Source organism: Physeter macrocephalus, chromosome 13 (genome assembly GCF_002837175.3).
Source record: "Physeter macrocephalus isolate SW-GA chromosome 13, ASM283717v5, whole genome shotgun sequence".
Classification (NCBI taxonomy): domain Eukaryota; kingdom Metazoa; phylum Chordata; class Mammalia; order Artiodactyla; family Physeteridae; genus Physeter; species Physeter macrocephalus.
Genome location: NC_041226.1, coordinates 62,309,991 through 62,326,923, shown reverse-complemented (window position 1 = coordinate 62,326,923; position 16,933 = coordinate 62,309,991).

Here is a 16,933-nt window from a genome sequence, read left to right as displayed (position 1 = left end):
AAAGAAAGAGGAAAACAAATATCATATATTAACGCATATATTTGGAATCTAGAAAAATGGTACAGATGAACCAGTTGCAAGGCAGAAATAGAGACAGAGATGTGGAGAACAAACATATGGACACCAAGGGGAAAGTGGGGGGTGGTAGTGGTGGTGGTGGTGGGATGAATTGGGAGATTGGGATTGACATGTATACACTAATATGTATAAAATGATAACTAATAAGAACTTTATAATAATAAATAAATAAAATTAAATAAAAAAATAAAAATAAATGTAAGCTTTATTTCCTTGAGGAAACTGTGAGAAGATAACAGCAGAAAGCTAGATGCAAACTGTTACTGATTACTAAGAGACATCCAAATTAGCTATAACATAATTTCCTAGTGACAACTACATCAACATGGAAGACTTGAGACATCTGTGGACAGGGGATATTTCTGTATGAATATTGCTGAAAGATTCAAAAAAAGTTTATTCTTTATTCCTTTTTAGCACTTCCCTCCAACATAAACAAAAGGATCTATGTTAATTATAATAATATTGAATAAAAGTTTTAAAAAAGTCAACAACTGAGAAATATCCTATTAAAATTATTTTAGGTTATGTTAAAGAAAATAGTCCTGTTAGCTGCCAGGTAGAGTATGTCTCTACATTTTGGAACAGGAAAAATAGACAAGTTCGAGACAACTCCCCAAAGGGCCACTAAACTTGGTGAAAATACATACAGAACTTGTCAAGTCATCAGGCAACAAATTCCACACTCCATACTCCTCAACCATTGGACCAGATTGACAAGCTGTGACCCAACCTGGGATGAGGAAGTCCAGCCAGGTATCTCTTCTCCCATAAGCTTTCTGCCCCAACTCTTGCTGGATAGGTGACTCCTGCCCAAATTGCAACCTCTGCACTGGGACAGGCTTGGTACCTGGATTAGAGATGGAAGAGAGGTTTGATCCTGCAAAGTCACTCACTGAATAAAGACATGGACAGCTGCTGCCATGTCTCTCCCTGAGATAACATGGGGCATACTTGCTTGACCCCAACCCTCTCCACACCAGGCCTCTCCTAGGGATGGGTGAGTTGTAGTAACTAGGTAGAAGTGGGGAGGGGGAAACTGGGGAAGGACTCAGGTGTCAGGGGCAGAGGCAGCAATGGTATAGAATACATCTCATGTAGGCAAGGAGGTGGTAAGAGGGAGACCATTTGTTAGCCATGTTCCAAGGTAAGCTTATTAAGAATTTCAAGACAGCAGAGCATTAATCTCTAAAAGCAAGTTCCCTCTGTGCAAGTGGTCTTATGTAATAGCACTGGTCCTAAACCCATGAAGCTGGCTCTGTTTTTAGTGAAAATTTAGAAACTAACACCTTAATATAGTGGACTGGGACCCACTTGTTATTCCTGTGATGTGACCATTCTGTGTTATCGATGGGTTTTTAATTTTAGTTCCATTAATTTAGCTCCTCTAAATCAAACTCCAAACTCTGTCTCCCCTTCTGTGGATAGCAGCTGAAATAAACGGTCAGCTCCCTGAGACTTCCAGATGTTGCTTTACATTGGGCTCCTTAAGTCCCGCCTGCAACTTGTATAATCTCAGGGTCATACAGGAAATTAAGGAGCACTTATAGAAGAATTTGGAAGTTCTTTCCAGTTTGAATTTCCAGAGTATGCCAGTCATCTTGGACTCTAAATTTTTCCTCCTTAGCACTATAAATTAGTGACTTTCTGCTTCACTTCCAACTGCCTCATGATTTGAGCACTCCAGTAAGTGTGGTGTGTTACTTTATTTTTGAGAGGTAAATTGATTTGCAGTTAAAAAAACTAATTTGATCAGGATATAGTGCCTTTAAAGAGTTGGGCTGTTTTTTCTTGGCTTAACTTATAATATTTTGTATCTGTGGGAAGGTTAGTTCAATATAAATTAATCTACTTTTAACAGAACTGAGACTTCATTTGATAATTTAACCAATGAAACTCAAGAAGTAATCTTCTTGGGGGGCTTCTTAAATGTACATGGTTTTCCATAAAAAAGGGCAGATAATACTGGTGCTGACCTTTCCATTTTTCTTTAGCCCTAAATCTTAGACAATATTCCTAGAGCTGGGGTGGTTACTTCATGCCCAAAGAGCTATAAACATGAGTTCAAAAAAGCCAACATACTAAGGATGGCAGGAAAGAATGATAAAAATACCTTAGGTTTTTCAGAGCTTTCTTGACACTCTAGCCCGTAAGAGCTTAATGCCAGACTTATGAGATGATAAAAATGTATTGATATATTTTGAGTCACAATTTTTTGCTTTTGTGTCACTTGTAGATACACTATCCTTGATGGATCCAACTATTCTCTGAAAGACTGTCACAGGATGCCAAACACTCAGAAGGATTAGATAGAATAATTTGTTGATAATTACATTTTAAATGGCTACTGTCTCATATTTCTTGATAATGCTCCTTTTTTTCCTCTGCTTCAATTCCACTACTGCTGTAATCACATATTCTAGATGTCTATGTTGTTATCAAGTTATGGTACTGAAGTCAGAATCTAATTGCTCTTCTGGAGTTTCTTTTGTATATATATATATGTATATATATACAAGAGAATGATAGAATATATATATATATATCCTATCATATAGATAGATAGATTTATTTTAAGAAATTGGTTCACATGATTGTGGGAGCTGGCAAGTTTGAAATCTGTAGGAGAGGATGGTAGGCTGGAAATTCTTACCAGAGTTAATGCTGTAGTCACGAGTGTGAAGTCCATCTGAAGGCAGAATTCCTTCCTCTTCAAGAGACATTGTGTTTGTCTTTTAAGGACTTCAACTTATTGGGTGAGGCCCACCCACATTATAGAAGGTAATCTGATTTATTCAAAATCTACTAATTTAAATGTTAATCACATCTAAATATTATCTTCACAGCAACATCTAGACTGTTGTTTGACTAAACAACTGGGCACCATGGGTTTGTAATTTTAGTTCCATTAATTCAGCTCCTCTAAATCAAACTCCAAACTCTGTCTCGCCTTCTGTGGGTAGCAGCTGAAATAAACGGTCAGCTCCCTGAGTCTTCACCATGGACTAGCCAAGTTGCTGAGTTCTAAATAAATTTAAACATGTGTGTATGTGTGTGTGTGTGTGTGTGTGTGTGTGTGTGTGTGTGTGTGTATTTTGGTAAATCTATAGAGTTTACTGACTTCACAAGTATAATACAATATCACAAATGATTACAAGCCAGGCTAATTTGATCTTCACTTAATGTCTTGTTATTTTCATATATGAACAATAATTGGATATGGCACACAATGCATTTAAGAGTATTACTTTTATGTGGTAACTTGGCTGAGCCATGGTACCCAGATGTGGTCAGATACTATTATGGATGTTTCTGTAGAGTATTTTTAGATGATATTAACAGTTAAATCAGAGGACTTTGAGTAAAGCAGATTGTCCTTCATAGTGTGAGAGGGCTTTATACAACAAATTGAAGGCCAGAATAGAAAAAATAATGACATTCCTGGAGCAAGAAGGAATTCTGTCAGCAAAGGAACTTTGGACTTGAACTGTAGCATGACTCTTTCCTGGTCTCCAACTGGCTCACAGATTTTGGACATGCTGGGTTCCATAACTGAATGAGCCAATCCCTTAAAATAAATTTCCATATGTATCTCCTATTGGTTCTTTTTCTCTGGAGAACCAGGAATAATACAGTATTTCTTCAATCACAGTTATTGATACATTAATATCTGCCATGTGAGTATTTAGAAAACAGAAAACATACTCATGTAGATTAAAAGTTCATATTTTCATTATTATGGTTATTAGTTTATATCATTACACGTAATTCATGGAATTTCAAAAGAAAACTTGCTCTTTATGGTTAAAACTTCTTTTTCTTTTTAAAATGTGCTCAGTTCCTTTGACCTAAACATTTTTTAAAATTTTGTCATTTCATTCAATTGTTATCTTCTTTCATTGTATTTTTGTTTGTTGCTTCAATTTGACTTCTTATTTTTGCATTGGAAGCATTACTCTCCCTTTTATAATCAGAAATTTTTTTTCTCAAGTTCATCATTATTTTTTCTCGAACTCAGTACTGCCTTTAAATTATGGGAAGAAGAGACTCTTCCCTAGGTTCCAATATTTAAAAGGTCATGCATCAGACAAATATTGTTCAGGCCCAGAAGAATGCTTCTCCAACATCCCTTAGAGAAGGCAAATGAGGAGTAATACCTTGAATGCTTCTGTGATGTGCTGCTGTCAATATCAGAACAGACATTGCCTAGAAGAGTGTTATGTATTTGAGCAGTGGAAGGATTTAGATAAACACATGACAATCTATTAAAATGACAAATGTTTACTTCCAGATGACAGGAATGCAATAAATCCTCACATAACATAGAATTATTTCTCTGTATTTCTCATCATTTATTTTATTACTCCCTTCCATATTTTAATACTTGGTTTTGGAGGTGTTATTAATACTAATATTTCACAACAGTTCCAAATCTTGCATAAAAAAATTGATGACTCTAAGTGAAGGACATGTGTGTAATAATTGTGCTATCTTTCACGTTTTTATAATTTTTTATTTTTTCACAAGAAAAAAAAGAATGTGCTAAATATTATATCTGGCATGCTCCTTTTTGTGTAAGAAAGGTATCTAAGAATGTATGTTTGTATTTTCTTGTATTTGCATAAAAATTGGAAGTGTACACAATAATTAAAGAGACTATTGATGGAGGTGTGAGAAATAGGTGAGAAGGGGTGAAGCAAGAAGGAGACTTCTTTTTGGAAACTGTTTAATATATTTTTAAATTTTGAAAACAAATGAATATATTTCTTATTAAATTATTGAATTAAAAATAATAAGATTATCAAGTGACCAACTGCCTGAAAGTAGCCTGGCACACCTCTATGGCTTTAGGGAAGTGAGAAAAAAGGAAGCAGTTTGCATGATTTGGGGATTAGCTAGTCATTGGTGTATTCCATATTATTGTAGGCTAAATTTAATTGGCTAACATTTAGATGTTTCTCATTTTAAACAATAGCTATGCAGTTATCTATCTGGATGACCTTTGGTTAGTTGCTTCACTTTTCTGATCCTCAATGTCTTCATTCATAATATATAGAAGTAACTAGCTAGTAAGGTATCTCAACAAAAATGAGGTGATGAAAGTAAAATATTTAGAATGGTGTGTATTATTTATTCAGTGTTGCATCCAATGAAGAGTGACCATCATCACTATCATTTTATTAGATTTAAAGGGAATATACTGCAATTCACCAAACATTTGTGAGAATAGTTATTTAAATGTCAAATCTTCCCTAGAGGACCCTATATCTCTGTTGGACATATGAAGTACATTTGGTGCAAAGAAAGAAAGAAGCCATGGGAATTTTTCAGGAGGCCATTGCATCTGTCTAGGTGAATGAATTAAGATCCAGACTGTCAAGAATGCACATGGGAATCAAAAAGTAGACAAACGAAAAGGATTTTTAAAAGATATGTAATGAATATAAGTGTGTATGGAGTAGAGAAAGACGAACTAAAAACTTGCAATCAGGTGTAGGAAGACACAGTATAATGAGAAGAGTAGTAGGAGAAGAAGGAAGATCTTATCATTGTTTTATTGTCAGCATGTCTATGAATTATTAATTATTCTTTGGATAGTTTCCTGTTGCTGCTGTAACAAACTGCTTGACGGCTAAAAACAATACAGATATACCATTTTACAGTTCTGGGTGTTAGAAGGCCTAAATGGGTCTCACTGGGCTCAAATCAAAATGATGGCAGAGCTGAGTTCCTTCCATAAGCCCTAAGGGCGAATCTATTTTCTTGTTTTTTCCAGTCTTTAGAGGCTGTACACATTCCTTAGCTTATGACCCCTTCCATAGTCAAAGAAAGTAACAGAAAGTCGGGGGTCTTTTTCATTTAGTATCTCTGGGACACTGATCCTACTTCCTCCCTATTTGACATATAAGAACTCTTGTGATTATTTTGGGTCCACCTAGATAATTGAGGATAATTTCCTTATTTTAAGTTCTGCTGATCAGCAACCTCACTTTCATTTCCAACCTTAATTCCCTTTGCCATGTAGCATAACACATTCACAGATTCTGAGATTAAGATGTGGATATCTTTGGAGGCCTTTATGCTTCCTAAAAGAGACATGTTATATATGAAGCTATTATATCAAGCATATCATTAGCTAAGAGTCTCATGGTGAAAATGACAGCTAGAATGGAGAAAGGAAAAAATAATATGGGCAGGGAATGAGGGATGAAAGTGGTAAGTATTAGAGCACCCAAACCTCTCTAATAAGCCTTGATGATTTATATGAAAAAAAGAGATGAAAGCATCAATCGACTATTTCAAGGACTGATATATTCAGTAATTTTCATAGAAGTAGAATGTGAAACTTTGTAGAGACTTCAAAAAGTTAAACATAAAAACATTCCAGTCTCATTTCTAAAAATATACCTAAGACATAGCAATTACACCAATAAATAGAATAACCTATAATTGAAGAATAAGGCATTTCAAATTTATTAGTTCTGTAAAACTTTGAAAACATTTTTCAAAATGATTCTGTAGAACCAGTTCAAATAATTTCATACTTTATAATGACAAGCACTTAATTTTAGGGTGCTTCATGGAACTATGTCAGAATGTTAACAATTCTTTTTCTGTATTTATTAATCATTTTTTATCTATTTTAAATTCTAGCTCTATAAAGAGCATAATTTCAAGTACCAAGGTTTAGAACTCTGGGATGGGAAATTTATATGTTTACTTTTTGTACTATGTGTTTTAATGGCATCAATTTAAACTGTAATTGTGCATGAAATTATATTGGATTTCTCACTAAATTCAAAGGAAGAAATGTCTTCATGATTCATTCTTTCTTTGGTAAACATTTCTAAAATTGTATTGCTGATACAGCTCATCAACTAAACATTACAAGAAATGAAATATATGGGAGGAAAACACTAATTAGGGAGATTTTCTCTCCCAAATACACATGAGAAACTCCCATTAATGTCAATCATGAGGAGACGTCTTTCTGCCGAATACCGCAGGTAACAACGCACATCTTCCCTTGCCTTTCCAATTAGAAACACAGCAGGTTTTTTTAACTGTTAACAACCTGCATTTAGACATTCCAGGTCTAAAACTTTGGTTTACATAAAAAGAGTATATTATTTAAGCTGTTCAGATGATATCTATATTATAAAATGTAGTTTTAAAAAATGATTTTGAATTAATTTGCTTTATATTGGTTTTAAATTCACTAAAGTGTATTGTCTCTGTACCTGAATTTTCCTTAGAATATTAACCAAGATTTACCATTAGTTTCATGGAAAAGTACCTTACTTGATTCTTTATATGTTATTTTTAAATGATTATGTTAGAACTGAGTACTACAATGTAGGCTACGCAGGTGTTCTCTACAATCTATAAACACTGCAGTGCACTAATTTAATATATAATTTACCAAATATTTAGGGATTTTACCATGCTGTGTTAATGTGTAAAATCGTTTTCAGTACTATGAAATATATCAATACATACTGTTATTCTTGCTCAAGACAAAAAAGAAAAGAACAAAAATTTAAGCAGTGTTTTACCAAAAATACACATAATTCTGCCTATCAGCTAACCTTTAAACGTATGTAAAAAATATAAAAATTATCAACAAAGATTAATTTCTCTACAGACAGTAAAAATTCCTTCCCGTAATTGACATAGACTGCTTTGTGTATTGCATGGTGTATTAGTGAGGGTGGATTTTCTTTACTCAGACTACTGATTCAAATGCCCATCTATTCTGGAAACACCCTTATAGACACATCCCAAAATATCTTTTATCAGCTATCTGAGCTGATAGTTCAGTCAAGCTGACTCTTAAAATTGCTCATTATATATTGTGACTCCAAAATATTTCAGGCTCATAAACTCAAGGGCATTTGTAGTAACCATATTATTCACAGTTTTACTGATTTGGGGGATAATGGCTTAAAATTTATTTGGAAGACAGGATGAATTCACCATTGAAGGAGATGGGATCTAGAGTCAAAATTTTGGGAGTTAATATTTATTTCCAAATATGTTCTGAGCATAAGCAATGTTATGCCATTTTATCTGGTTTTAGCTAAATTTAACTTATCACTGAGAGAGTCACAACCAAGGTCTGCTTCCCTGCAACACGAGCTGGTGGAAGTATAAATTTGCAAAAACAATGTAAATGAAAATTTTAAGTTGCTGGAGGCTGAATGTAGACTAGCCTGAGAATAAGGAACTCCACGGGTCTACAATCTTAGGGGTTGACCCATGTTCATGTGTTTTACCCCTAGAAAACTCATCAGGATCTCATGGTTAAGAGAGCAAAGAAATCTCTCCTCATGACTCTGGCAGGGGGAGGGAAGGAGTAATCTTTGTAAAATAGGACCACAACTTATTCCACAACAAAGGCTTCCTCTCCAGGAGAAAAGATAACACCAGAACCTTGTCCCAGAAATGTGGGGGAAGGGCATTCCTCTTATTCGGTTAGAAATAAAGGGATGGAGAAAGAGTTAACATGTTAACAACAGTTAAAATAAAGGTGAAGTAGCTACAGTAATTTCAGAAAAGGCAGATTTTAAAACAAGGAAAATTATCAGAGATAAGAGGAGTAGTACATAATGATAAGATTGTCAATTCACCAAGAAGTTATACCAATACTAAATATGTATGCACCTAACAACAGAGGATCATAATACATGAGGCAAAAACTGGTAAAACTACGAGAAGATAAGTCAGAAAGTGAAAAACAAATACCGTATGCTAACACATATATATGGAATCTAAAAAACAAACAAACAAAAAAAAGGTTCTGAAGAACCCAGGGGCAGGACAGGAATAAAGACGCAGACATAGAGAATGGACTTGAGGACACAGGGAAGGGGAAGAGGAAGCTGGGACGAAGTGAGAGAGTGCCATGGACATATATACACTACCAAATGTAAAATGAATAGCTAGTGGGAAGCAGCCACCTAGCCCAGGGAGATCAGCTCCGTGTTTTGTGTCCACCTAGAAGGGTGGGATAGGGAGAGTGGGAGGGAGATGCAAGAGGGAGGAGATATGGGGATATATGTTTCTGTATAGCTGATTCACTTTGTTATACAGCAGAAACTAACACACCATTGTAAAGCAAATGTACTCCAATAAAGCTGTTAAAAAAATACTACGAGAAGAATAGATAAATACACTATTACCCATTAATATGCTATTATTCAACATCTCCTATAATTAGCAGATCAAGGAAGCACAAAATCAATAAGGATATAGTTGACCTGAACAACACTATTAATAAATTTGATCTAATTGAAATTTATCAAATATACTATCTAATAACAATAGAATACCAATTACTTTCAAATATGCAGGGAACATTCACCAAGATAAAACTCATTTTGGCCATAAAACCTTAACAAATTTGAAACTGTATAAAATATGTTCTCAGACAGCAATAGAATTATCTATAACTCAACAGAAAGACAGCTGGAAAATCCCAAAATACAGCAATTAAACAACACATTTCAAAAACACATTGGGCCAAAGAAAATGTCTCAAGAGAAATTTATAATATTTTGAACTCAATTAAAATGCAATGACAATGTTCAAACACTGTATGATGTAGTGAAGGCAGAAAGGCAGTGCTTAATGGGAAATTTATAATGTTAAATGCATTAGAAATAAGAAAGATCTAAAATTAATAGCCTAAGCTTCCATGCCAGGAAATTAGAGAAGGAAGATAAATTTAAGTCAAACACTAGTAGAAGAAAAGTACTAATAAAACTTAGAGCAGAAATCAATAAAATTGAAAACACGAAAACACTAGGGAAAGTCGACGAACCCAAAAGCTCTTTGTTTGAAAAGATGAATACAATTGACAATCCTCTAGCCAAGCTATCTAACAAAAATGACAGAAGACACAATTATCAATATCAGGAAAGAATGAAGAGTCATCACCACTGATCCCATGAACAGTAAAAACAATAATAAAAAAATGCTATGAACAATTCTATGCCCAAAATTAAGTAATTTAGATAAACTGGAATAATTCCTTGAAGGACACAAACTACCAATACTGAACAAGTATAAATAAGTAATCTATACTTATTAAAGAAGTTTGATCAATAATTGACTTTGCAAAACAATCAATAACCTTCCAAAATAAATAATCAACTGGCCCATATAATTTCACTGGTGAGAATAACAAAAACATTCTACCAATTCTCCACAAAATCAAACCAGAGGGAACTCTACCTAATTCATTTCATTAAGCCAGCATTACCCTAACGCTAAAACCAGATAAAGACATTACACATGTATAACTGAATCACTTTGCTGTACACCTGAAACTAACACAATATGGTTAATCAACTATACTCCAATATAAAATAAAAAGTTAAAAAGAAAGACATTACGAAAAAGGAAATACCATACAGCAATACCTCTCAGGAGCATAGACTCAAAGATCCTCAACTAAATATTAGCACATTGAATTAAAAATGTGTAAAGAGCATTATACACAACGAACATGAGGAATTTTATTCTAGATATGCTAGGCTGGTTCAACATTTAAAAATCAATCAATGTAATCAACCACATGCACATACTAAAGAAGAAGCTACTGATCATAACAATAGATACAGAAAAAGCATCTTACTAAACCAACATCCACTCATAATGAAAAATTTCCACAAACTAGGAAAAGAAATAAACTTCTCCAATTTGCTAAAGAACAGCTAAAAACAAGACAAAACAACAGGACAGCTAACTTCATAGGTAATTGCAAGAAGATCAATGCTTTCTCCTTAGATCAGGAACAATTCAAGGATATCCAATCTCATTATTCCTACTAAATTTCCTACTGGTATTTTTTCCTAGTACAATAGGACAAAAAAAAAGAAAAGAAAAAGAAAGAAAAGATCTAATATTGGGAAAGAAGAATTAAAACTATACCTATTTGCAGACAACATGATTATCTATGTAGACAATCCAAGAGAATAAACAACAAAAGCTCTTGGAAAAAGATAAAAAGGTTGCAGAATACAAAGTTAATACACCATATCAATTGTTTTCCTACATACAAGCAATAAACAATTAGAATTTGAAAAAAATGCGTCATTTAGAGTAACAGCCTGAAACATGAAATACTTAGGTATTAATATAAAACATGCCTGGTATCTGTATATATAAAGCTGTAAAACACTGATGAAAAATATCAAAGAAGATTTAAAGAAATCAAGAGATTCTGTGTTTATCAATTGGAAGATCAATATTGTTAACATTTCAATTCTTACCAAGTGGTGTTAGAACAAGTGAACTTCTTTGTGGAAAAAACAAAGGAAACTTGACATAGACCTTACATCTTTCATAAACATTAACTCAAAATGGATTATAAACTTAAATGTAAAATGCACAAATATTAAAATTCTTGGAAAACTTACATTATCTTGAGTTTGGTTATAAGGTCATAGATACAATACCATCAGCACAATCCATGAAAGAAAAACTGATAGGCTGAATTTTGTTAAAATTTAAACTTCTGGTCTGTAAAAGACACAGAAGACTTATTGGAAGAATAAGAAGAACAACTTATTATTCTTCCAATAAGTTATTCTTCCAATAACTTATTGGAAGAATAAGTCACAAACTGGGAGAAAATACTGTAAAATACATGTCTAATAAAGGACATATATCCATAATATTCAAAGATATTAAAAAAACCCAAGCAATACTAAAATAATCCTAATTAAATGTACCATCCTAATACCATTTTAAAATAATGATGTTAATAATAGAGGATGCTGGATATATGGTATATGAAGACTCTCTGTATTATCTTCACAATAATCCTGTAAATCTATAAATAAAATTTTAAAAAAGAAAGTAGTTCAAGATGCTGAAGGACAGATTAAGACGAACCACGCACTCCTCTTAACTTCTCACCCATTTTCATGGAAGAATTTGCTCTTGCTTCATGGCATAGATGGAGATACTTGAGGACAGCATTACCAAAGCAGTCAAAGGAAGGTGAAGCAATCAGCTTTATCATAACTGAACCACAGTTGCACTTCAAATATTTATAGGAATCTATGCAGTGACAAGGAGCCATATAAATAGCCGTAGCTACAGATGTACACGTTGGTGAAGATTCTGGGTCTCTGAAGTAAAAATTCTGAAGCTCACAATAGGTCAATCAAGACAAGATCAAATTCAAATCTTATCTCTCAATAAAACATGTTTTATTTTAGGAAGGCCACCTATTAACCATAATGTGTAAACACAATAAGTCATGGATTAAATTTATACTGAAAATTAGCCAGGAAGGATACTTAATAAATACTGATTGGATGAATAAATAAACATCCTACCTTGTGATTCTAGTTTGACAATACTATCCACTAATTATTGGGAAGACACTGATGAAAAGATATTTAAGCACACTTGTAATGGGATAAGGGAAGACTAAGAATAAACAGAAAAACTAAGAGGCCTCTGCACTCAAGAGAAGGTAAGGGTATGAGAGACGATATTAAAAGCAGGTTCAGGGAAGATGGAAAAGGGGAAAATAATGGGCAGCATTTGGTAACTTAGTAAATATGGAGAGTGAGAGTGAGAGTGAGAGAAATAATGATGTGAAGGAATTGATTTTCTGTCCTTGACTATATCCTGACAGGCCTTCTATGTATAAAGTAATGCTGGTGGATCATAACTCTGATATTTAAATTATGTTATGCTTTGGACTTAATGGGATTGGTCCAGAGGGAAATTCAGGGAATCTTTATGTTGTGACAACATGTTCATTAGCCATGGTAATAGCTGATTTTAGAGATCACTTGTTTTCTGCAAAAAGGAAAAAAATATATACAATGTGTTTAAGTGGTTGTGCTGATGTTCCATTTTGGCAATAATTATGGCACTATTTTGAAGGGAAATTGGTCATTTGCAAACAGTAATAACAAATCTTAATCCAGTAATAACTGCAAATGTACTCCATTACACGTGTAATTGGCAGTAATCTGTATCCAAGCACTGGTCCAGAAAGAAAACATTTGAGGACAAAATTCTCATTTCCTAGATGTATACTGTTCCTTGAAATAAATAGCTTAATAACTTTAGTTATTGAACTATTATTTTATAACAATATTAATATACATTTCTTTACTAGGTTCACATTCGTTCTCAACTATCTAAAAAGACTAGGCAGTTGGTTTAATGAAATTCTTGTCATTTATATTGAGGTTAAAGATATGCACTGCTTTATATCTGAGTTCAGTTCAACACTTTTATTGGCAATGGTGTGCCTTTAAATCAGTGCAATGTAATGAAGGCTTCATGAATATTAAACTCATTAACAACCAAAAAAAGGGTTTAATAACAAACTTACTGTTCAGTGTTATGACCAGCTTCCTGAACCCTTAAGAAAATTGCGATAAAAAATACCATCAGACACAGGAAAGTTAGTGGAGACTATTTCTGGTCACCACCATTTAGTTATGATTGGTCAATTCTCTTTTTCTCAAAGTTGGCAAATCTAATATGCCCCATATTAGATTACCTACTCCATTAGGTAATCATAGTAGCAAAAATTTTGTAATAAATGGCTTTTGTTTTCCTTTAAGATTACAGATGCTTAAAGTCACATTTTTATATCTTATTACCTGTTTTAAAACTATTTCCACAAAGAACAGATTCTTACATAAACCTGTGTACAAATGTAAATTTGTACAAAATTTAGAAATGTAAACATAAACATACATTAGATAAGGCTAAAATTCCTTTGATCACCATTCCTAATAGGATCCCCTGACCACCTACCCGGAGATAATCATATTTCTTATTTTGGTGGATATCTTTTCATACTTATTTCTAGTTTTACATATACACACATACAAACAGATGCGCAACCCACACCCCCCAAACACACACTTTGTAAACACTTCCTAAAGTTTAAACATTTGTTTGTGTGACATAATCTGGTAAGTCTCTTATAACATACAACCTGGAAATAGAAGTGCCCTTGTGCAAAACAGACCTGAATTATGAATGTCATTGCTATATAATTTGCAATGGTCATGATAGCAAAAATTTGGAAATTACCTAAATGCCTATGATTAAGGGAATGGTCAAAATATTCAATTTCTTATAGAACTTTTAATCAAGGGAGCGGTATGGTCATTTTTTTTTTAAAAGATGAATTTGGAATACATGTTGAAGATGGATCATATAACAGAAAGACTGTAATTAGGGAAACAAGTTAGAAAATCATTGCAGAGATATATGTGAGAGATAATAAGGGCCCAGTTCAGGTCCTGTCATAGCAATGCTAAAAACGTGTATGTTGGCATACTGAATTTCAAAATTTTTCTGCCTATGATATGCATATCAATAAAAATAGAAATTACTATATAATTGCAAGGTGCCTGACAGATTACAAATCAATTTCAAATATGTTATATAAATTCAATATCTTAGATATGCTATGGATTTGGATTGGAAGGGCATGTAATTGATAAATTGTTAATTTTTATATATCTATATCTATATATTCATACAGATATAATATCTATATAGATATAGATATTATCTTTAAATTTAACATGTGATTTCTGGACCAAGACAGGTTATTATCATTTCAGCAATAACCTCATCAGCTCCCCATATGACAAATATTCACAGTTTGGCAAATGTGAAAGGGGATTTAGTACTTGAGGGCAGGATATGTTCTTATGATAGTTCAAATGATAAAGTGAAATATGATTAATTAGAAATTTTACTGGAGGATTTAGACCAAATAAACACATCCAGTTATCTAGTTTAGAAAGAAAGGATAATTCTTTATTTACAGATGACATGATCTTGTTGTTAGAAAATCCCAAAGGAATGCATACACACTCATACACACACTCCAACTAAAACTAATGAATGAGTAAAGCAAAGTTATGGAAGAAATTACCTTCATGGATTGGAAAACTCATTATAATCAAGATGGCAATTCTCAAATTTATTGACAGATTCAACACATTCTCTATGAAAATTCCAGCAGAATTTTTGTAAAAATTATCAGACTCACCTTAAAATGTATATGGTAATCCAAGTGACTTACAGTAACCAAAATTATTTTGAAAAATAAAAACAAAATTGGAGAATGTACAACACCTAATTTCAAAACTTACTATAAAGCTGGAGTAAAAAGATACAGTATTGCTACAATGATGGGCACATAGATAAGTGGAACAGAATTGACAATTCTAAAACAATTCCATACGTTTATTTTTGACAACAGCGCCAAGATATTCTGATGGAGAAAGGAATAGTGTTTTTTTTTTCTAAAATTAATGCTGAGACAATTGGATATCCACATACAGAGAAGAATACTTAGACCTGCACCTCACACCATACATAAAAAGTAACTCAAAATCGACCATAGGACTAAATATAAGATCCAAAAGTATAAAAATTCCAGAAGAAAACATTGCATAAAATATTTGTGACCATGGGTAGCACGGAACTCTTGATACAACATAAAAGTCCAATCCAGAAAAAAAACCGATAAATTGTACTAACTCAAAATTAAAACTTCTGTACTTCAAAAGACTACTAAGAAAATGAAATAACAAGAAACATCTTAGGAGCAAATATTTGCAGGTTATATATTGGATAAAGACTTATATTAACAATGCATGTAGAACTCTTACAACTTGATAATAAGAAAGATAAACATCTCAATTAAAGATTTGGGACCAGAGAGCAGACAGCAAAAGCAAGAAGAACTACAATCCTGCAGCCTGTGGAACAAAAACCACATTCACAGAAAGACAGACAAAATGAAAAGGCAGAGGTCATTGTACCAGATGAAGGAACAAGATAAAATCCGAGAAAAATAACTAAATGAAGTAGAGATAGGCAACCTTCCAGAAAAATAATTCACAATTATGATAGTGAAGATGATACAGGACCTCAGAAAAAGAATGGAGGCAAAGATCGAGAAGATGCAAGAAATGCTTAACAAAGACCTCGAAGAATTAAAGAACAAACAATTAGAAGAATTAAACAAAAAAACAGAGATGAACAATACAATAACTGAAATGAAAAACACACTAGAAGGAAACAATAGCAGAATAACTGAGGAAGAAGAACGGATAAGTGACCTGGAAGACAAGAATCCTGGAATCACTACCGTGGAACAGAATAAACAAAAAAGAATGAAAACAAATGAAGACAGCCTAAAGGAGCTCTGGGACAACATTAACGCAACAACATTCACATTATAGGGGTCCAAGAAGGAGAAGAGAAAGAGAAAGGACCTGAGAAAATATTTGAAGAGACTATAGTTGAAAACTTCCCTAACATGGGAAAGGAAAGAGCCACCCAAGTCCAGGAAGTGCAGAGAGTCCCATCCAGGATAAACCCACGGAGAAACATGCAGAGACACATAGTAATCAAATTAAAGGGAAGAACCTACAACCAAGATTACTCTACCTGGCAAGGATCTCATTCATATTCGACGGAGAAATCAAAAGCTTTACAGACAAGCAAAAGCTAAGACAATACAGCACCACCAAACCAGCTCTACAACAAATGCTAAAGGAACTTCTCTAAGTGGGAAACACAAGGGAAGAAAAGGACTTACAAAAACAAAACCAAAACAATTAAGAAAATGGTAATTGGAACAAACATATTGATAACTACCTTAAACGTGAATGGATTATATGCTCCAACCAAAAGACACAGGCTTGCTGAATGGATACAAAAACAAGACCCATATATATGCTGTCTACAAAATACCCACTTCAGACCTAGGGACACATACAGACTGAAAGTGAGGGGATGGAAAAAGATATTCCATGCAAATGGAAATCAAAAGAAAGCTGGA